The 24,790-nt window shown below is 39.5% G+C and overlaps 1 non-coding gene across 1 annotated transcript; it reads left to right on the plus strand.

Moving 5' to 3' along the window:
- The first annotated feature begins 23,510 nt into the window (after positions 1 to 23,510).
- Positions 23,511 to 23,645, plus strand: LOC119620838 (U8 small nucleolar RNA). Its single transcript, XR_005237403.1, has one exon. It is a non-coding gene; the product is annotated as a U8 small nucleolar RNA (small nucleolar RNA).
- The last annotated feature ends 1,145 nt before the right edge of the window (positions 23,646 to 24,790 follow it).

The following is a 24,790-nucleotide window of genomic DNA, read 5'->3' on the forward strand; positions in this document are numbered from 1 at the left end:
AAAGCCTATTGGACAAAGAAGAAGTGAAGAGAGAAAGAAAGTAAGCAACCATCTCAGAAAATAATCACATGCAAAGTACAACACACTGCCTAGTCAAAACAACAAGGACTATCTCAAGACCAAAAACAAAAACAAAATGATTGGCAAATATCTGCATTACCCATTTTTGCTGCTGGAAAACCCAATCTTGCACCCACACACCCCAGCCTGCTCCTCTCTTAAATGGTAAGTTTAAGACCTAGCCCCTTGCCATGGTTTACTACTTTTTTTCAACAGTATTACAAATTGGATAGGGAGCCCAGGGCAGAACTTATTACATGGAAGAGAAGGCAGCAGATGAAGTAGAATGATGTCAAAAGTTCCAGAAAAACTATACAGTCCTCCCAACTCTTCTTCCTCCCTGGAGCCTGCCTCATAGCCTAGGAAAAGATTAAACTCTCGCCAAGCTGCCTGTCAGATTTTTGATGGCTGAAATAATTTTAACAGGAGACAAAGCCTTCTCTTCCATGGTTCTATTATTAGAGATGAAGCTGGGAATCTAAATAACCCTGGAAAGAAAACAATATTTCAATGTTTTATTGCTTATATATAATTCTCTCAAAATTTTTTCTGATTGTGAAGAGGCTTTTCATAGGAACGCATGAGTATTTTTTGGAATTGGTGCATATGATTTGAAATATCAAGTTTCAGTGTTCTTATCACATATTCCTTTAAAAAATGCAGTTGAGTCTCAGCCACAATGGCCAACTAGATGCAGCCAGGAGGAACATCTGTGACTGGGAGACGGGGATGTCAGGAAGACTGGCACACTTTAAGCAGACTTCAGAGGAAAGGCATTCAGAGTGGATGGAGTGAGGACACAAGCTAGGCTGAAGGGGAAAAAAGCTGGATGCCCTGCACAGGTTTACTGAGCACCGGGACTCATTCCTAGCCCCCAGCGACTCCTGGGGAGGGGGTGGGTTGAATAGGTAAGGAGCAGCCCACTCCCACCATGGACCTCCAGACTCCAGGCAGCAAAAAACCCCATGACCCCCACGGACACTTGAGCTGGCAGGGAGAGTTGCTTAGAGAGGGGGTAGGAGCAGGACTCCAGCCTGTGCGGAGCCTGCAGAGTTTGGTGTGGGAGCAGCTGCAGCGGAGCTGGCCAGGGACACCAGTTCCCCAAGGCTCGTCATGGTCCTCTAGGTGACTTTGGCCATAGGGGAACTGTCAGACCTGGACAGGGGAGGGTGGTCTTGTCTGTGAGGTGGGGCAAGTCCACCCTGAGTGCTCTCCTGTCTGTTGGCCTCTGGTGGGGCCCCAGCCTGGCCACACCTGATGGCACTGCAACCTCAGATGCTCAACCAGGGTGCTTCCAGGAACCCTCATCATAGCTCCTTTGTAGGTAGACCTTGCCTGACTATCAGAGAGCTCCAGCAGAGCGACCTTGCTGATGCATACCAGCCCACACATAGTCTCTTTTCATCACAGCTTCCTTTGTGCCACTTTTCTGGTGTTCACTTGCCCACAACCTTTCCCCTATCCCCAACCTCTTTGCTGCTGTGTGCACATGTGTGGGCCTCACACTCTCTCTACTCCCAGTGCATGTGTGTGCAGACCCTGCTGCTGCTGCTGATGTGAGTGCAACCCACCACCCCCACCTCCAGCTAACATGTGGGCACTCAACCACACCACCATTGCTGGTGCAAATGTGCGCCCAAACACCAGCAATCTCGCCCCATCCATGCTGACACCACAATTGTTGTGAATGCACCAATAAATACCAGTGGCTCCACACCCCCATGCCAAGACCACTGCTGGTGCAAACACACACACAGACACTGGCAACCCCACCCACCCCTGCACCGCCACTGCTGACAGTACAAACATATGCAGGCAACCCCCCTTGTGCCCCACTGCAGGTGGAAGCACATGTAGGAATGCTGCAGCCCTGCTTCTGCCAGCTAACACACACGCACCCCACCATATTGCCATGGCTACTGGCATGTGTAAGTGAGCATGGATCATGCTGCCAACACCCCAATGAAGTGCTTTGGCCAACACCACCCTTCAAAGTGTGGTGGCCAGTGGACTGGGAACACCTTGGTCTCTCTGGCACAGCAGGTTTTTAACTTTGAGGGGCCACAGAACAAAGCTAGAGACCCAGTTACAGCCTCCCAGAGTAAGAACATGCAGACAAGGAGCACTGAGCTGAGCCTCAGCCACCTAAAATCTTCCAGAAACAAACCCAGTCAACTGAACCCACCTTATACCACAATCAAACTGCCAAAGACATCAAAGAAGATAAAAGAAAAAAAAAAAAACCATGCACAGGACAGCAACTTCAAGGATTAAAGGAACATCATCCCACACAGATGAGAAAGAATCAGCACAAGGACTCTGGCAACTCAAAGAACCAGAGTGTCTTTTTACATCCAAATGATCACAATAGTATCCCAGCAATGGTTCTTAACCAAGCTGAAATGGCTGAAATGACCAAAATATAATTCAAAATATGGATAGGAATGAAGATCATTGACATCTGGTAGAAAGTTGAAATCCAATCCAAGGAATCTAAGGAATCCAAGGAATAAAATAAAGTTACATAGGAGATAAAAGACAAAATGGCTATTTAAAGAAAGAGCCAAACTGATCTGATAGAGCTAAGAAATTCACTTCAAGATTTCAAATGTCAACTGCAAGTATTAACAGCAAAATTAACCAAGCTAAAGGAGGACTCGCAGAGCTACAAAGACTAGTTCTCTAAAATACCACAAACAAAACAAGAAAAAATAATAGGATGAATGAACAAAATCTCCAAGAAATATGGGATTATGTAGAGACTAAATCTATGACTCATTGGCATCCCTGAAAGAAAGAGAAAAAGCAAGCAACTTGGAAAACATATTTGAGAATATCATTCATGACATTTTTTTCGACCCCACTATAGAAGCTAACATTCAAATCCATGAAATGCAGAGAACCCCGGCAAGATACTACGCAAGATGACCATTCCCAAGAAACATAGTCATTAGACTCTCCAAGGTAAAAGTGAAAGAAAAAAATGTTAAAAGCAGCCAGAGACAAGGGACAGGTCACCTACAAATGGAACCCCATTAAGCTAACATTGAACCCTTCAGTAGAAATCCTATAAGCCAGAAGAGATTGGGGGCCTATATTCAGCATTCTGAAAGAAAATAAATTCCAACAAAGAGTTTCATATCCAGAAAACCTAAGCTTCATAAGCAAAGGAGAAACGAGATCCTTTTCAGACAAGTAAATGCTAAGGGAATTCATTACCACCAGACTTGCCTTATGAGAGGTCTTTAAAAGAGTGTTAAATATGGAAAAGAAAGACCATTATTGGGGACCACAAAAGCACACCTAAGCATGTAGATCACTGACACTACAAAGCAAAAACACAATCAAGTCTGCATAATAATCAACTTACAATATGAGCACAGAATTAAATCCATACATATCAATATTAACCTGAATGTAAACGGGCTAAATGCCCCAACTAAAAGGCACAGGGTGGCAAGTTGGATGTAGAAGCACAAGGAAGACACAACTGTATGCTGTCTTCAAGAGACCCATCTCACATGCAATGACAGCCATAGGGTCAAAGTAAAGCTATGGAGGACAATCTATCAAGAAAATGGAAAACAGAAAAAAGAAGAGGCTGCTATTCTAATTTCACACAAAACAAAATTTAAGCCAATAATGATCAAAAAAGACAAGGGCATTACATAATGGTAAACAGTTAGATTCAATAAGAGGATCTAAGTATCCTAAATATATATGCATCCAAAACAGGAGCACCCAGATGCATAAAGGAAATTCTTAGAGACCTATGAAGAGACTGAGATAGCCACACAATAATATGGGAGACTTCAATACCCCAATGACATTATAAGACAGATCATCAAGGCAGAAAACAAATATTTTTGGACCTGAACTTGATCCTTGACCCAATGGGCCTAATAGACATCTACAGAACTCTCCACCCAAAAGAAATAGAATATATATTCTTCTCATATGCACATGGCACATACTCTAAAATCAACCATACAATCAGCCATAAAACAATTCTCAACAAATTTTAAAAACCTGAAATCATACCAAACATTCTCAGATCGCAGGCAATAAAAATAGAAACCAATACTAAGAAGATTACTCAAAACCATACAATTACATGGAAATTTTAAAACTTGCTCCTAAATGACTTTTGGATAAGCAATGAAATTAAGGCAGAAATTAAGAAATTCCTTGAAACTAATGAAAATAAAGATACAACATACCGGAATATCTGGGACACAGCTAAGGCAGTGTTAAGAGGGAAGTTTATAGCACTAACATTCACATCGAAAATTTAGAAAGATTTCAAATTAACAACCTAACATCACACTTAGAGGAGCTACAAAAACAAGAGCAAACTAACCCCAAATGTAGCATAAAATTAAAAATAACCAAAATCAGAATTGGACTAAAGGAAATTGAGATACTAAAAAAAATACAAATCTACAGTTCCAGGAGTGGGCTCCTTGAAAGGATAAATAAGACAGATAGACTGCTAGCTAGACTAAAAATATAGAAAAGAAAAAGAGAGAAGATCCAAATAAACACAATCAGAAATTACAAAGGGGACATTACCACTGACCCTACAGAAATACAAAAAACCCTTAGAGACTACTATGAACACCTCTATGTACACAAGTTAGAAGAAAGGCATAAATTCCTAGGCACATACAACCTCTCAAGATTGAAGCAGAAAGAAATTGAATCCCTGAACAGACCAATAACAAGTTCTGAAATTGAGTCAATAATAAAAATTCTACCAACCAGAAAAAATAAGCCATGACCAGAAGAATTCATAGCTGAATTCTACTAAATGTAAAGAAGAGCTGGTATCATTTCTACTGAAACTATTCCAAAAAATTGAAGAGGAAGGGCTCCTATGTAAATTATTCTATGAGGCCAGCATCATCCTAATACCAAAACCTGGCAGAGGCACAACAAAAAAAGAAAACTTCAAGCCAATATCTTTGATGAACATAGATGCACAAATCTGCAACAAAATGCTAGCAAACTGAATTCAGCAGCACATCAAAAAGCTAATCCAACACAATTAAGTAGACTTTATCCTTGGAATACAAAATTGGTTCAGTATACACAAATCAATAGATCTGATTTGTCAAATAAACAGAACTAAAAACAAAAACCACATGATTATCTCAATAGATGAACAAAACACTTAATAAAATTCAACATCCCTTCATATTAGAAACTCTCAACAAACTAGGCACTGATGGAACATACCTCAAAACCATCTATGACAAATTCACAGCCAACATCATACTGAATGGGCAAAAGCTGGGAGAATTTCCCTTGAGAGCTGGAACAAGACAAGGATGCCCACTGTCACTACTCTTATTCAACATAGCACTGAAAATGCTGGCCAGAGCAATCAGGCAAGAGGAAGAAATAAAAGGCACCCAAATAGGAAGAGAGGAAGTCAAACTATCTCTATGTGCAGATGATACTATTCTGTACCTAGAATACCCCATAGTTTCTCTAGGCCCAAAAGCTCCTAGATCTGATAAACAGGTTCACCAAAGTTTCGGGATACAAAATCAATGTACAAGAATCAGTGGTATTTCTATACACCAGTAATATCCAAGCTGAGAGCCAAATCAAGAATGCAATCCCATTCATAATAGCCACAAAAAGAAGAAGATACCTAGGAATACAACTTACCAGGCAGGTGAAAGATCTCTACAACACTGTTCAAAAAAAACCAGAAATGACACAAACAAATGTACAAACATTCCATGCTCATGGATAGGAAGAATCAATATTGTTAAAATGGCCATACTGCCCAAAGCAGTGTACAGATTCAAACTACCTATCAAATTACCAATAACATTCTTCACAAAATTAGAAAAATACTGTTTTAAAATTCATATGGAACCAAAAGAAAGTCTAAATAGCAAAGGCAGTCCTAAGTAAAAAGAACAAAGCTGGAAGCATCACATTACCCAACTTTGAGATATATTGCAAGGCAACAATAACCAAAACAGCATGGTACTGGCACAAAAACAGACACATAGACCAATGGAACAGGAAATAAAGCCCAGAAATAATTCCACACACCTAGAACTATCCGATCTTCAACAATGTTGACTAAAACAAGCAATAGGGAAAGGACTCCCTATTAAATAAATGATGATTAGATAACTGGATAACCATACACGGAAGATTGAAACTAGACTCCTTTATTACACCATATACAAAAATCAACTAAAGATGGACTAAGGAGTTAAATCTAAAACCCAAAACTATTAAAAAAAAAAAAAAAAAAAAAAAGGCCTAGATTATAACTTAGGAAATACCATTCTGGACATACACCCTGGCAAAGATTTCATGATGAAGATGCCAAAAGCAATTGCAACAAAAACAAATATTGATAAGTGGTACCTAATTAACCAAAAAGCTTCTGCAGAGCAAAAGGAACTGTCAACAAAGTAAACAGACAACCTAAAGACTGGGAGAATATATTTGCAAACTATGCTTCTGACCAAGATCTAATATCCAGAATCCATAAGGAACTTAAAACAAATTTACAAGAAACAAATGAACAGTCTGATTAAAAAATGGGCAAAGGACATGAACACACACTTTTCAAAAGAAGACATACATTCAGTCAACAAGCATATGAAAAAATGCTCAACATCACTAATCATTAGAGAAATTCAAATTAAAACCACAATGAGATAGCATCTCACACCAGTCAGAATGACTATTATTAAGAAGTCAAAAAATAACAGATGCTGGCAAGATTGTCAAGAAAGTAGAAGGTTTATACACTGCTGAGCAAAACATAAATTAGTTCAGCCATTGTGGAAAGCAATGTGGCAATTTCTCAAACAACTCAAAATAGAATTACCATTCAACCCAGCAGCCCCATTTTGGGGTAAATGCCCAAAGAAACATAAATTATTCTACCATAAAGACACATGCAGATGTATGCTCATCACAGCACTATTCACAATAGCAAAGATATGGAACCAACCTAGATGTCCATCAACAGAAGATTGAATAAAGAAAATATGGTACATATAGGCCAGGTGCAGTGGCTCACACCTGTAATCCCACCACTCTGGGAGGCCAAGGCAGGTGGATCATAAGGTCAGGAGATCAAGACCATCCTGGCTAACACAGTGAAACCCTGTCTCTACTAAAAATATAAAAAATTAGCCAGGTGTGGTGGCGGGCACCTGTAGTCCCAGCTACTCAGGAGGCTGAGGCAGGAGAATAGTGCAACCCAGGAGGCGAAGGTTGCAATGAGCCAAGATCATGCCACTGCACTCCAGCCTGGGCAACAGAGCGAGACTCCATCTCAAAAAAAAAGAAAGAAAAGAAAATATTGTACATGTGTACCATGAAATACTACACAGCCATAGAAGAAACAAGATTATATCCTTTGCAGCCACATAGATGGAGCTGGAGGCCGTCACCCTAATGCAGGAAGAGAAAACCAAATTCTGCATGTTCTTGCTTATAAGTGGGAGCTAAACATTGAATGCCATGGATGTAAAGAAGGGAACAATAGACATCAGAGCCTACTTGATGGTGGAGGGTGGGAGGAGAGGAAGGATTAAGAAGTTACCTATCAGGTACTGTGCTTATTACCTGGGAGATGAAATAATCTGTACACCAAACTCCCATGACATGCAATTTACATATGTAACAAACCCGCACATGTACACTTGAACCCAAAATAAAAGTTAGAAAATAAATAAATAAGTGCAAAATACAAAAAAAAAAAAATTCTGAGAGATTTATCTTAAGGGAAGAAGGGAATTATTATCCATTCTGGGTAAGCAGAAGGGAACATGGTATAGAAAGTGGGTTGTAGTGCCAAAGATTATAAATGAAAGGTTGCCTACTGGATACAACCTTAGGCATGTGGTAAAGGTCAGCTTCACCAATTATAACTCAAGTCAATGTCAGTCACTGCCATTTGCACACAATAACAAGGGCACTTCACCTCTGTAGTATTATTCTCAAAAATGTATAACCCCCATCCAAACATGAGAAAGGCATCAGATGCACCCAAGTTGAGGGACATCCTACAAAATCCCTGAACTCACAAGGTCATGAAAAACAAGGAAAAACCCAGAAACTACCACAGGTTAGAGGAGGCTAAGGAGGGATGAGAACTAAATGCAATGAGGTATCTGGGATGGTATCCTGGAAGAGAAAAGAGACATGAGTCGAAAAACTGGTGAAATCTAAATAAAATAGTTTGGTTACAGTAATATCTTAGTCCATTTTCTGTTGCTTATTACAGAATACCTTAAACTGCATTACTTGTAAGGGAAAAGAATTTATTTCTTACTACAGAGGCTGAGAAGTCTAAGGCAGAGAGGCCATATCTGGTGTAGGCCTTCTTACTGGGACTCTGCAGAGTCCCAGCATGTCACAGGATATGACATGGTGAGGGGGATATGCATGTTAGCTCAGCTCTCTCTTCCTCTTTTTGCAAAACTACCAGCTCCATGCTGGTAATAACCCATAAGCCCACTAATTCATTCATTCATACATGGATTAATCCATTCATGAGGGCAGAGTCCTCATGACTCAATCACTTCTTAAAGGCCCCACCTCTCAATACTCAATACTACCACATTGAGGATTAAGTGTCAACATGAGTTTTAGAGGAGATAAATATTCAAATCACAGCAAGTAAATAGACCAATGTCAATTTCCTAGATGTGATCACTAGACCACAATTATGTCGTATGTTAATAGGAAAAACTGGGTGAATGGTACATGAGAAAGTTCTGCCACTGTTCTGTAGATAAAAAATTATTCCAAAATTTAAAGCTCTAAAAAAAAAATAAAGCTGCATTACCAAAGACCAGCTGCATAATGTTGCTTCTGGCTAGTCCTGCAATAAGAGAGAGTGAGGGAAACAAAGTGAACATTATGATACTTAAATGGTAGAGACACGAGTTGGGTAAGTGGGTGTCTAACAAAGAAATGTAGGAATGGAAGAAAAAGTCCTTGAGGTTTGTTTATCTTAAACGTCTTCAACTATTAAAAACTCCAATTGAAGATAAAAGTTTCATTTGCCAGAAGAAGATGAAGAAGTTAATATATCAAAATACGTTTAACTTGACAAATTGTAATATAAATAGTTGCATTCAGAAGAGTGATGGGAAAATTAACTGTGTTCTATGTGCCTGAGCCAAACAGAATGGCCTAAAATCCAGTGGTAACAGATGGCGTGCAGAAATTAAGTCCAGCCCAAAGCTTTTCAGATAAGTCATTTACAATTAAAGGAAACAAAAATGTTGAAATGTATATGTTTTTAATGTATAAGTAGAGCATACTGGCCTACTGACAAAACAACAAATTGCAGTTTTATTTAGCCTCAATTTCTTTGTAATTATTTTAACTGACTCCCATTACACACACACACACACACACACACACACACACACACACACACACCCCATATTTTTATGACAAATAAGTGAATAGTTAACAGTTCCAAGACTCAACAACTTCAATAAGGGTTCTATAAATGGAAAAAATGTTCCAAACCCACTAACAATATAACTGGAAATATGGAAAAGTTTACCAAGTTTACAAAAAGAAATCTCTGAATCACATGAACTAAACAAATAAAGAACCCAAACTGCTGACTTAGCACAGGGGGGTTAGGAGGGCAACGACTAAGACATGGCAGGAAAAGCAATTAACACAAGATGGGGCGGGGGCGGGGGGAACATGCAACCAAGACTCAAAGTGAAAAATAAACTGAAAATAAATGGAAAATAAGACTTCTACAAGTACCAATGTGATGACATCAGATGAAACGCTTGCTAACCCTAAAATTTATTCCATCTGACCTAATTAGTGTTAAAAATTTGTCACCTCATCTTCTCTTTTCATTCCTCTCTATCCATGTACTGTCTCAATATTTTATTGTTTATAACCTTATGGTGGGTGTGTATGTAACAGGGTGCTGAACGTGGCTTTTCCTGGCCGTAGCAGAGACTCCTGTGCACATTTTAAGGCACTATCCATTCCGAGTTCTTGATCAGTGCCTCTCAAATTTTAAAGTGTGCAAGAATCACCTGGGGATTTCGTACAATGCAATGTTTGTATATTTAACAAGCTCCCAGGTAAAGCCATTGCCCTTGGTCCAAAGACTACACTTTGAATAGCAAGAGTCTAGAGCAGCCGTGAGTCCTAGTCAAGAAACTGTGAAACAGCTTTGCAAGTGTGGCCCTTTTATTTCCCTCTAGCTTGCATAGCAGAAGACAGAATTCCTTGGGTTTTTGAAAAGTCCAGTCGTAAGGACCTTCTCTGCAGACAGTGCTCTGATTTGCTGTTTTCCCTTTCCTGGAAGCCAGTTGAAGAAGGTTTTAAGAGAACTCCATGGAAAGGCTGGCTGTATACCTTAGAATTTAGAAGACAACAGGATGACTCCCTGATTCCCACCTGTCTAAATGTGAAAAGAGAAAGGTGGGACTGTGCAGGTAATGACCTGAACTTCCAGAGTTTGCAGGGACAAGCATGCATGTAACAAGAGAAAAAAGTCAACATTTTGAAGATACCACACCGGATGGAAACATGACCAGATTACAACTTTACCAGGAAAACAACTGCTTCCTTACCTTTCCGTCTAGTCTTTCTTCTCTCAGGGCTCCAAACAGCAGCTAGTGAGCAAGGAATAGGGTGGAACAGTTTATCTCATAGAGGGAGAAACAGCCCATGATGAGGACAACATTTCTGCCCACTACACCCACTACATAAATCTGATTTGGAGGCTGGTTGGAGCCCGAGTAGAAGAGAAGCCCCAAATTAACTGTGAAACAGCTGTGCAAGTGTGGCATAAGGTGTCCCATGATTTTTCAACTGGGTGGACTTTTAATTTTCTAACAAATCTGCTGAGATGCTAAAGACTTTACCCAGGGTTGGAAAAACACTATTCCATAGATTAAGTTTAATGAGGAGCGATGAGGGAAAAAAAAAAAGTTGTTTGTTCTTTGCATATCAGAAGTCTGGTTGGTTCCATATCTGAGATGCTCAGTTATGCTCTTTACAGGAAGGACATCAATAGATCATATATATATGCACATATATATGTACACACATATATATATACATATGTATGTGTGTGGAGATATTTGCACATGTGTCATGATGAAAAAGTAGAAAAGTTTAACAAGAACAAAAACATTTATATTACATCAAAAGAAATAATTATTTGGCAAATATTTGAATGCTAATCTGCCTTATAAAGACTTAGACATTGAGAGCCAAAAGAGACCCTAAGAATAATCTTGTCAAACTTTTACACTTGGTGAAGGGGAAAACTAAGAAGTTTATCAAGTCATGTGACTTATCTGATGACACAATTGCTCACTGGTGGCAGACCTAGGCCTGGAAGTCAGGTTCCATGACTCCTAATGAAGTTTTCCAATCAGCCACGAGGATAGGCAAATAATTTCAAAGAATCAATGTACCTAAAATAGGTAACAGATTTGTGGTTATTTATTTCAAAAAAACCAATCATTTCAGTGGGAAACTTTGTCTGGTAAATAGGGCAGATAAAAGTTCCACGATATAAACTTTATAAATTTGCTTAAAATAGTGTTAAGCCAAAACAATCTTGAAAAAGAACAGGCCGGAGGTCTCAGACTTCCTGATTTTAAAGCCTATTACAAAACTACAGTAATCAAAATAGTGTAGTTCTGGCATAAAGACAGACATATAGGTCAATGGAGAATATAGAAGCCAGAAATAAACCCTTGCATATATGATTAATTGATTTTGAAAAGGGTGCCAAGACTATTCAATAGTGAAAGGACAGTCTTTCCAATACATGGTGCTGGGAAAATTTAACATCTACATACAAAAGAATAAAGTTGGACCCTCACTTTATACCATATACAAAAATTAACTCAAAATATATTAAAGACACAGTAAGAGCTTAAACTATAAAGCTCTTTTTAAAAATATAGGGGTAAAACTTTGTGACACTGGATTTAGCAATGATTTCTTGGACATGACACCAAAAGCATGGACAACAAAGGCAAAAGTAGACAAAATTCAGTACATAAAATGGAAAAACTTTTGTGCATCAAAGAAAATAATCAACAGAGTGCAAATGCAACCCAGGGAATGAAAGAAAATATTTGCAAATCACATATCTGATAAGGAGTTAATATCTAGAACATATAGGTAACTCCTACAACATACACACACACATACACACACAAATACAAAAATGAGCAAACAATTTGAATAGAAATTTCTTCAGATAAGATATTTAAATGGCCAATAAACACATGAAAAGATGCTTAACATCACTGATCATTAGGGAAATGGAAATTAAAGCCACAGTGACATGCCACCTGATATGGTTTAGCTGTGTCCCCACCCAAGTCTCATCTTGAACTGTAACTCCCACAATTCCCATATGTCATGAGAGGAACCCAGTGGGAGGTGACTGAATTATGGGGGCAGGTCTTTCCTGTCCTGTTCTCATGATAGTGAATCAGTCTCGAGAGATCTGAAAATGAGAGTTTCCCTGCACAAGTTCTCTCTTTACCTGCTGCCATCCATGTAAGATGTGACTTGCTCCTCCTTGCCTTCTACCATGATTGTGAGGCTTCCCCAGCCATGTGGAACTGTGAGTCGATTATACCTCTTTTTCTTTCAGTCTTGGTTATGACTTTATCAACAGTGTGAAAGCAGACTAATATACTGCTTCATGACCATTGAGATGCCACTATCAAAAACATAACAACAAGTATCAGCAAGGATGTGGAGAAATTGGGACCTTTGTGCATTGTCGGTGGGAATATAAAATGGTGCCACTGCTATGAAAAATAGTATAACACTTCCTCAAAATATTAAAAAATAGAATTGCCTTGTGATCCACAATTCTACTTTTGAATACATATCTGAAAGAATTGAAAGCAGGCTCTCAAAGAGATACCTGCACACCCATATTCATGGCAGCATTATCTGTAATAGCCAGAAGATGAAAGCAATCCAAGTGTCCATTTACAGATAAATAAACAAAACGTGGGAGATACATACATATATATACACACACACACACATATATATACACATATATATATACACACACACAGACACACACACACACAATGGATTATTATCAATTCTTTAAAAGGAAGAAAATTCTGACACACACTACAATGTGGATAAATTTTGAGGACATTAAAGTGAAATAAGCTAGCTCCAAAAACACAAACACTCTTTGATTCCAACTTCTATGATGTACCTAGAGTAGTCAAATTTTAGAGACAGAAAGCAGAGTGATAGTTGACAGGAGAGAATGGGGAGTTGTTTAATGGATACAGAGTTTCCATTTTGCAAGATGAAAATGGAGTCCTGAGATTGGTTGCCCAACAGTGATAATGCATTTCACATCACTGAACCGTACATTTTAAAATGTTTAAGATGGTGAATTTTACATTATGTGTATTTACCACTACTAAATTTTTTTAAGTTAAAGAGACAGAAGAGTATTAAAGTGATTCAAAAAACATCATCAAGGGCTTCTTCAGCCATCTCTTCTTTCCAAAGTCAGTATATCCACAGTTTAAGGCAGGAATGGCAATCAGATTCCAATTCATGGACACTCCCTGATCTCTGGGCACTGGCACATCCTACTGAGGAGTCTCAGGGGCATGGAATGCAGCGAATCACTGCGACATCTGCCCCGGCATTGGGAGGAGGGGGTGGTGACCTGCATGCCAATTTTTTGCCATGCATGGTTTATGGTTTACAGTAACCACTTTCACCACAGTGGTGTCCTTATAACCATTGTAAATACTAGGGCTGAGTTTACTGAAAAATTCCCACTTAGGAACAATGAGAATTATGCCAATACCATCAATCCTCACTTCTCTGCTTTAAAGAGGCAGTCAGGGAGGGCCCTAGTTGAGCAATGGAATAACATTTAGACCCACAGTTTTTCTTTGTTGTGACCAGCCTGGCCAAACCTTCCAAGAAAATACAAATACAAAACCCACAAATCATTGTTTTGGTTGTGACGAATTTGGTCAACCTTTGGAGTGTAAACAAGTGAGGAGCCTTTCACTGAGTCTTGCCTTCATCTCAGAAGTTACCTGGAATAGTTAGACCTGAAACACCCCTGGCACCTCAATGGGCCAATTCTCAGACCTGTAACCTCTGCTAGCTGAAATACCAATGTTACTGGTACTTCTATGCATTGGTGCCAATGCATAGAAACAAAAAGACTGTTGGAGGATTTTATATGTTTTGCTGTTGTGAAAACTTGAAATTAAAGTAATTGTATCAAAATTTTTGCAAGACATGACTGTGTAAATTAGTTTTCTATGAGCATTTCTGATCAGTGTAAATGATAATCACTTGTGCATTTATGTTTATGCACACGTATCTCTTAGGCCAAGGGAATCCCACATCATTGCGAATCACACAAGCAACATAAAAACCAGCGGCTATTGGGATGAGCTTTTAAAAGGTATCTGGGTCAAAAGACTTGAATTTTTCATCCCAGAATCCAAAAGCTCAGAAAAATTAATGGATAATAATGACCAAGGGACCAAAAATTAGGCATACCTATTTGTCCTGTAACACTGCAGCTAAGGAGATAAAGCTTTGATCAAAGGTTTATATTCAAGGATGGTGATTGCAGCATTATTTACAACTTGAAACAACTTAAACATCAACCAAAGTATAACTCCTAATAATGTATGAGAGGATAAGATACCTTGTTAAAATTTTTCAAGAAGATATTGAAGAACCAAGAAAAATACTCATAATGAGGAGTGAGAAAACAGTATCCATAGAGAAAAGATGATATTGATGTTTAGACTAAGAAAACGTGGAGAGATAAGAGCCAAATGGGGCCAAATATAGAGAAAAACAGAGTCAGAGGAAAGACAGACACCAAGAAAACTGAGAGGAAATACATCAAATTACTAATAGCAGTTATCTCTATTGATAACTTTTTGTCATATTTTTAAATATTTCACATCTTGTGCCAAGCAGCTGTAACTTATATATAATAATATATATTATATATAATATATTATATATATAGAGAGAGAGAGAGAGAGCAATGTAAAAGGACAGGTAGTAGAATTTGCAGGTAGAATAGTTACACCCAAGGAAAGGCAACCATAGCAACAATTGCTTGTCTTGTTCAATTCAAGCTCCTAAACAATGAGAACTTACCTATATTCAGGAAAATACAAAGAAGAATAAGACATTGTCCCTAACCATGTCCCCCACCAAAAATTTCCTGAGTTGGTTACAACTCAACATATCAATAACAAATTTTAAAGGCATCTTTACATTTTACCATTCTCCTCCAACCATAACAATCTGAAAAGCAAAATGGATAGCAAGCCAACAATTTTGGCTAGAGGGAAAATTGTTTTGCTACAGTTTTGTGCACATGGGGGTCGGGGGAGAGGGGTAGATGGATAAGGAGGAGAGATGGGAGTTCTGGTAAAAAATCAAGCACCATAACTTCTTGGATCAAATTATGAATTATGGAGTCTCAACCCTGAGTCTAACATAGATATCAAATTGTCAGCTTTGATACTGGGAAAAGACAACATGAGCATGTCCAGTTACTTCCCCCAAATTCATAGATACCTATAGTAAGGGTAAAAGTATCAGGCCAGGAACGTTACTCTAAGTTAGGTGCCTTCACATGAAAACAAAGTAAAGAGAAAAGAAGTTTCCACCTCCACCTCAACATGTGATTACCACTTCCTGATGAAATTTTAAATTCTAAGAATGGCAGCTGTGGTCAGGGGAGCAGAAAATGTTATATAAGATACTAGACTTAAGTAACACTTTTTTCAAACACTGCTTCAGCTATTTAGAAACTCTACAGCTATTAAGTAAAAGTCCAGCCTCCTAACCCCTGAGAACTTTGCACATCTATATAAAGAAAAAGAACACTATTTGTCTCAGAGTCCCCACCCTACTTGCCTCACAGAGTCGTTTTGAGGCTCCAACAATTGTATGCACAAAAATGCTTACAAACGCAATCGTGCTACGCAAATTGCATTTGTCCAAACCTACTGAGAACATCATTTGAAAGAATATCACGACATTTCAGCTCCCATATTCAGACAAAGTGAATAAGCCACTAATTTGCTCGAAAATCTCTGTGCATGAAACTGCTCACATTACAGAATCTGCCTTTACAAAGGCATTTCCTTCTGCAATAGCAGCCAGGAAACTTCCGAGTAAATTGGATGGTCCACATTCAGGCGACCTGAAAACCAAGACATAAAGAAACATGGGCAAGTCTGAGTCCCCATCTACAGCCTGGACATGTCTTACCGGGAGTGCTACTGTAGCTTAAGTGATAAATCATCAACTAGAGAAATATAAACACTGGTTACACAAACAAATTCAATTTAAGAGTTTCTTAATGAACCTTTAACGAGTTACATGTGGGCTACAAATGCCCTGGAGGCTGCCTCAAAGTGTTTGCTTTCAGGGAAAGAAAAACAAAAATGCATCAGTTCCCCTCATCTTATGATTCATCTCATCAGCAAAATGCAACAGAAACAAGTGACGTTTGAATTAAAACGCTATTTCCAAAGGAGGAGGAGTAATGCATCTGCCATTAATAAAGAAATGGACAAACTGAGAAAATGTCATTCTCTAGGTTAGGGCGGAAAGGAACAAAAGAACACTGATATGTTTGTTATGAGGAGTGATGATTTATGAGAAATTCAAACTTTTCATTTACCACACATGGTGGCATAATCAAAGTGACCCTTCCTTTCCTCACAGTTTGAACTTTAAAATTATAGGGTTTTCCTCCTCAAACATTTTCTTTATTGGCTAAGATTTAAAACACACACACACACACACACACACACACACACACACACACACAGAGAGAGAGAGAAAGCATTTGACTTGGGAGGAAAAAGATAACAGTTTCAATTTGTATAATGAAAGGCTAGATAACAAAAGGGGTGCAACCTATGATTTTTCCACCGTGACCCAGACCTACCCATAACATTTCCATTTCCTGAGAATGGGAAGCACAGAGCCAAAATAGATGGGTCACAAGAGCAGTAAAACAAGCTTTATCAAATCATGCACCAGATGGAACCCATTTCTATCACCTCAAGGTACTTTACACTGTCAGGATGAGACACAGGGATTCATTTATTATGTCAATGTCCTTACACAGGACATACCAAGATTTGTCTTCACATACCAAGATTCTGACCTCAGAGAATGTAACTAAGGGCCAGGTCCACCCAGCTGGCACCACACCGCCAGCAAATGGCCCATGAATGAATCACAATGGGCGGCCAGGATGGACACACTGGATGCTTGGGTGGACACAACCAGCCTTCAAGAAGCACGTGGACCTAGAGAAAGCTCTGCCACCTACATGCCAGAGCATGTTCATGCTGAGAACTGCCAGTAGCTCTGTTATTTGTTGACTTGACTTTCCTTTGGGCAAAGCCTTAAATATGTGTATGAGGAAAGTCCTCCCTCCCTGAGATATACAAGCTCTACAAGATTCTTAGAACAAAGTCTCCCAGACTAGGTACTTGGAACAAAACCTTCCATCCATCCTGTTGCCTGTTTTCTCTACACCCTGGTTTGAATCGCCCCCCGGAAATGCTCCACTGTTAGTCAGCATGGATTTGTTGTCACTGGAAGATCATGGTGGAAACAGACCTGGTATAGACAAGCATTATGGCAGAGGCCCTTCCTAGGGCAAAACTAGTTGAGTTTTTGTTGCCCCAGTGTTCCCCTCTATCAAATGCTTTCATAATATTACCTGTATCGTTATGTTATTAAGAAGACTGGATTTCATTTACAGAAGTTAAGCAGTTACAACAGTGCCCAGCCCAAAGTGAACATGACATCAGAGTTATATATTATGGTGCAGACACTAATTCATGCATCAGAAAGAAATTTTCAGCATATTTTATATGCTAGAGAATGCTTTTGATGCAAAGACACAATAATTTCTGGCATTTGTTAAGCACTCACTATGTGCCAGCTAGTGGGCTAAACGTTTTACGTTTGTCTTATTTCATGTCACAGGGAAAAAAGAAATAGCTTGTACTGACTGACTACCATCAATGTACCAGGGAGGTCTTCTTATCTCATCCTAGAGGTGAGAGAAGAAGTCAACCAGCTGGTAAATGGGCCAGTCAGAAATGAAATCAGGTATAGAGTACTATCATGTTTATGTTCTTTCTACTAGGTTTCTCCATATAGTCATCATATACGTATGAAGAATTGTTTTTCTATAGTATGAAACCAGAAGCAGACCAATGATTCCCTGGAGACACACACACACACACACACACACACACACACACGCCTAATATGGAATCTGTTTTGTTTTTGTTTTTTTGGAAGGAGAAAATCTGTCTGTGTGTCTAAGGCAGAAGGCTCTGACTGGCCCCCTGGTGTCATGTGTATCTGCTAAGAGGCTTTCTCTGGCTATTTTTAATACACCTACACAGTATTTTTAAAGGCAAAGCAGCTAGGTTGCCATTGTTTGGTCACAGTTCCAGAATCTTAGCATCTCAGGACAGGCCACTCTTAACATTTATATAACCCACAGACCTGTCCCAGAAATTTGGATTTAGTCCTTTGAGATTCTGAGAAAATCGATGGGGAAAGTTTCCAATTATGTTTGTAATTTTTTTCCATTGTTTTCAAATACAACCTAAATGTCTCACAGGTTTCCAGAACAGTTTATGCCATCCTCTGGTGCGCTGTTTGTCTTCGTTTTTGGCATCACCCAAGCTTGAGAAATGAGTTGAAGTTTTAAACCATGGAAGCAAGCAACCTTATCTCCAGTCAACTCGATCTTTCTGATCTGGGAACCAGCATCCCCTTGGCCACCAGGTCTGGGATGGAAGTGAAATCATTACTGCTGTCTTTGATGATCAGGAAAAGGAACTTCATTGGCTACTTTCTGTCCTCATACATCTTTGGGGCACAGGGTTCAGAATTTATTGCAACTGTAGAACAGAAGTTAGGGAGTATGAAAGGAAGCTAGGAAATATGATTTCATTTCCCCATCCATTTCTCATTGAAAGGATGATGGATTTCCCATTCACTCCCAAACAATCGCTCCTGCCTACCAGGCTGTACTCACCAGGAAATGGTGCCTTTTCTAGGAATCCTCCATTCTCCTTGCCCTTTAGGGCCTTCCCCCTCAGTCTCCACCAAACAAAGGTCACAGATTTTGCAGAAATAAATGGTAAAGGTACCCGGCCAGCCTGTCATAGTTCCTCAGAAAATACCTTCCAACCCTAGTTGCACCCTAGCATCACCTGGAGAACTTTGGAAAACTAGAAATGTCCAACCCATCTCGACAGATTCTGATTTCATGGGTCTGGGGAGATTCCTGGGCACTTATAGATTTTAAAGTTCCCCCAAGTGGTCCTAACACACAGCCAATGGAAAGCCACTGGCTGATTTGAAGGTCGCTGTTTCACAGGGTGAGTGCCTTGGTCAGTTTCTCTTCTTTACCTGAAGGTTAAACTCCATTTGGGGTTCCCTGCTGCTGCTCAGAAGTCACCCTGCGCTTTGCTTCTCTGAAGAACCCCTTTGAGTGTCAAGTTGCCAGGACTGGGTGTTTATTTCTTGTGATGGTTAATATTGAATGTCAACCTGATTGAACTGAAGGATGCAAAGTATTGTTCCTGGGTGTGTCTGTGAGGATGTTTGTTGCTAAAGGAGATTAACATTTGAGTCAGTGGACTAGGAAAGGCAGACCCAGCCTCAATCTAGGTGGGCACCATCCAATCAGCTGCCAAAGCAGCCAGAATAAAAGTAGGCAGAAGAACATGGAGAGTGTAGATTGATTTAGTCTTCTGGCCTACATCTTTCTCCTATGCTGGGTGCTTCCTCCCCTCAAACATCAGACCCCAAGTTCTTCAGCTGTGGGACTCAGACTGGCTTCCTTGCTCCTCAGCTTGCAGACAGCCTATTGTGGGACATCACTTTGTGATCATGTGAGTCAGTATTCCTTAATAAACTCCCCTTTATATATACATCTATCCTATTAGCTCTGTCTCTTTAGAGAACCCTGACTAATACATTTCTCGAAACTGACTGGGCTCATAGCCATCTGCCACTTAGACTCCCCAATATAGGACCTATGCAAAGAAGGTAAGGGGCTAACAGGCCACTCGCCTCAGGCTCCAGAGAGCTGGAGGGTCTGGAATGCAGACTCCTGGCCTTATCAACAAATGAGTGCGTGCATGCAGCCAGGAAGATATGCTAGCAGCTTTGAGAGAGTATTTTTATCTGACAACTTTAAACGTGACTCCCATTCATAGATTGTACCACCTGGAGTGTACTATGAATTCACATTTTTATCCTAGAATTAATTTGTGAATAACACATTTATAATACATTGTACTTACCAGGTATGTTGGAAGTATCAATGAGTTAAATTACAGACATTGTAAACTCATCGCAAATTTCGCAATTCTGCTTTAGCTTCTTTCATTTTTAATATCTTGGAGAGGTGACAGCCCTGCCATGTCTAGCCTAGCTCACAGACTTTACCCATCCGTGGTGTCACAGGTCTCCACTATCCATGAGGGGATAGGAAACTAAGCGAGCAATTCTTCCACCCCTCACCCTTTCTATTAGAGAATGGGTGTGGTACGAGACACCTAAGGCCAATATTTAAGGAGGTGCTCACTTGAAAATACCAATCTTGCACTTGCACAAGAGGGAGGGCCTCCTTAATAAATATTGCACCCTGGAGGTTCAGGTACTGAGCCAGTACACTGATGCTTACCTGTGCATACACATTCACACATGCATACACACACACACACACAGGTCCAGCCATTTCAAGATTAGTGTGATGGTGAAAATCCTGATATAAAGTATCTCATTGAAATGCCTCTTGCTCAAAAGAATGTTTTGCATTTAAAAGATGCATTTGATCACCAATTTTCTAGCATAATAATGAAAAAAAATTAAACATTTTTATTGGATAGTAGTAATCCCAAACTGGTTATAAGGTATGTGGAGAACAAGTAAAAGAGGAAACAGTGTTGTTCCAGGGTTGTTGGTATGCAACGCCTGTCCCTGTAGATCCACAAGCAGGCAAGAGCCATAGGGACTCTTGGCAGCTAAACTGCTCAGACTGTTAATTACTACTTTAGTTTTTATTAAGGGGAGTTTTCACAAAAGTTAAAATATATGATGTGCTTTGAGTGGTTGAGATGAAAAAACAGACCCAATCTAATCCGGCCATCCTGGAAGCTATGTTTGTAAAGATAGGCCTGTGATTAAGCCTGGGGCATTTTTGGTGAAAAATATGAACTCCAAGAGAGTATCATTCTGTCCTTTCTTTAAAATAAAATATTGTTTACTTCAGTTTGCCTTTATCATTTCAGCTCATCAACAGTTCCAGTTACTCTTCCATTTTGCAAAGCCTCCTGCATCATTCTGTATACATAGAGAGCAGACAGAGACACACAAGCACACCCCTAAGGAGACAGCCCACTTGGACTCAAGGACATTCACTGCGGCAGCTCTCTGAAAAGAGAATTATTTCTTTGGCAGAGAAAGGCGTGCTGTTCCTTAAGAGGACATTAGAGGAGAACAACTTGTCTCCCTACTGAACCCTTTGCACACATATCTTCTAGAAGGACTTGTTCCTCACCCACTGGCCCTTGATTCTGTCTCACTATTGAATGAGGCTTGTTCACCAAACAGCTTTAAGGATGGGTGTGTGCTCCAGAGAGAGCAGGAAACAAGTGAGAGCCAGTCTGCTTTCCGTGGGTCAGACAATGACTCCACCAATCCTATGACTGCCATTTCGCTGAAGATTGATATGCCTGAAGTCACTACAAAAACAAATGATGCTCAAAAGCTCACGCTGCCCTTGCACAAAGAAGCCAAAAAACTCAGGCTCTGATTGATTTTAGAATTGGCCTAATGAGACAAAAGAGTCCACTGTGGGAAATTTTTGCTTATGCAATGAAATTTTTACTCTCCAGCTCTTTAACAATTAAATTTTTTTTTAAGTTTTGACTTTTGTGAATGAACAACCAATGGGATTATGGTTGGGAGGTAGTATAGTTTTTTTAACAGCTAATGAAGTCCACTACCAATAATGGCAGACTCCCCAAGCTCAGACCTCTGCTCTGCCAGTTGACTGCCTATATTTTCTGGGATGAGCTGTTTAGCCTCTCTGCTACACAAATTCTTCACCCGTAAAATGCAGACAAGAAGAAGTCCTGCCTCAACTACTGTGGTAATGATTAAGTGTGGTAATGGATGCCAAGTGCTTAGCACAGTCCCTAGCTTAAAGCAAGGGCTCAAAATCAACCTTTAGTTATAAATAACATTGTTAAGATTTCTTACATAATGTGTCAGAACCCAAGATCCCTTAAGGAAATCTTCTAAAATATATTTTATTATTTGTCAGAGTGCAAGATCCTTTAAAGAAGTCTTTTTACCAGATCTTTTTTGAAACCATCAGCCTATCTGAGAAGGCCAACAATGGCCCTTTATGGAGAATTAATACAGAATTTATCAGCAGAAGTTATTGTTTATGCATATTTCAGCTTCCAGTTACACTAAAAGCGTATCTATTTTAACTCAGAGCCTTCACTTTGATGTTAACCGTGAAGTTTCATGTTTCCCTATCAACTAACAGGCATTGTTACAATCAGGACAATGTGGATCTATCCCTCAGGGCTTGGTGACAAAAGTCACTATTTTTAAAGGGAGTGCTTCCCTCAGAAAGAGGAAAAAAAACAAATTCTTAATAAACAGTGATGCTATTTTCATGAAAATATCTGTAAGGAAAATGGGCATCAAAGCTAAAGGGGAGATGACATGGAATGAATTTGTTCTGCATAATTAAGGTATTGGGTACGCACGAGGAAGGTGAAGTCTCTGGATCTGAGCATTTTATTCTTGGCCCAATATTCCCTTCATGTGATGCTCTTGCATGAGCAACTTCTGCCTCTCTTTCCCCCTCAGGAAAGCCACAAATATCATCAACATTAACTTAAACTTCACCCTGTTCCTGAAGTAATATGAGACCTTGGTTGAGAAGGATAGAAGGCATTGTGAACGTGAACAGACCAAAAAGCATTTAAAATTGCTTCCTTTTGCACATAGAAATTTTTCTCTTCTCTGGCCAAACTCTCCCAATTTGAGAAAAAGCTAAATTAACTTTTTTAACTTACAAGAATGAAAAAGTACTATAATGGGATGTGGGTATTACTTGGAGAGGTATAGTCTGGGAATATGTTATTTGATACCCATTAGCTAACACATTAGCCGTTCCAATTTGCAAGAATCTGAAATCTATGATTCGAGATCCTGGTTTTAGCATCTCTGACTTTCCCTGCCCCTACGTGGTTATTCTTACATTACTAACCTCAAAAAAGTATTGAATGTCTTGACATCACATTTCTGTAGAGAAGGTTATTTCCTCGTCAGGTGGGATCATCCTTACCTGTTTCTCCTTTTGGAGGGCAGATCCGAACATGACGATTGCAGAAGAATGAAACGTGATTAATAACTCTGTGTAATCAGGCCTTGCAGCACTCTGATTGAGCCTTTCTGATTCTTCCTGATAATCTCTATTTTTAAAAAGAAAAAAAAGAATGTTTCCCTTTGAGTTGTAGGTAGAAAGGTAGACGAGAAGTCTGAGAAGTATCAATTCATTGTCCTGATAATTACCATTATCTCTAGCTTCCATCAGAACCATTTCAGAACTCAGGGACATTTTCAGGATTCAGGGAGAATCCAAGTTGAATTGAGTTTGTTTCTGTATCACTGGCCAGCAGTGACGTTGAAATGATTGATACAGTCTATTCCACAGATAAAGACCTTGTCGTGCTCCTAAAGGTGACTGCTGCCTTCACGCAAAGGGCTTGGTTACAGAGTCAGACAGATCTGGGTGATAATCTTCACCCTACCACATACTGGTTGTGTGAGACCATGGTTGATTGCTCTGTCTCGCTGAGCTGAAAAATATCTAGCTCCTAGGGCATAGTTAAGCTTCACACTACTGGAACAGGCATGGCTGTCAATGGACAATAAACCTAACTTTTCTTCCTACTAGAATCAGTCCCATGGAGGCCCCTCTAGTGGCATGTATCAACACACCCCAATTCTGTGGTTTCTTTTTACTTTCAATGACAGGGAACTCATCCAGGGTTTCTTTGAACTGTTCTTCTTAGACTATTAGTTCTACACGCTTGGTAAACTACAGTTCTTTTTCAGCTCATTACACAATAATGACATTAATATCATGGCACTTTCTATTTTTTTCACATGGCTGCTTCAAGAAAGGTATAAAAACTATTGGTGTCAAATTTACTTAAATTATTAGAATTATTAGGTTTGTCAATCGAGAAAAATGATGAGACAAGTCTTAATCATTTTAGGAGGTTTCTTTGCCCAAGTTAAGGACACATGCCTGGGAGACAGGTCTATGCCTTTCTCCGAAGATGATTTTGAGGCCTCCAAATTTAAAAGTGAAAGGGTGGAATATTGAGAAGTGCACAATTTTCATGTAAGCGGGGGGGGGGGGGGGGGGGTAGGAAAAAATAGTCATTCATACTTTTGTCTGGCTCAGTGGATCTGCATTTTTTACATGAGATAACACAGACAAATGGGGCAGAGGAAAAACAGAGGGAATCTGCCTTTTTTTTTTTTTTTTTTTTTTTTTGAGACGGAGTCTCGCACTGTTGCCAGGGCTGGAATA

The sequence above is a fragment of the Chlorocebus sabaeus genome, chromosome 4, assembly GCF_047675955.1.
Source record: "Chlorocebus sabaeus isolate Y175 chromosome 4, mChlSab1.0.hap1, whole genome shotgun sequence".
Classification (NCBI taxonomy): Eukaryota; Metazoa; Chordata; class Mammalia; order Primates; family Cercopithecidae; genus Chlorocebus; species Chlorocebus sabaeus.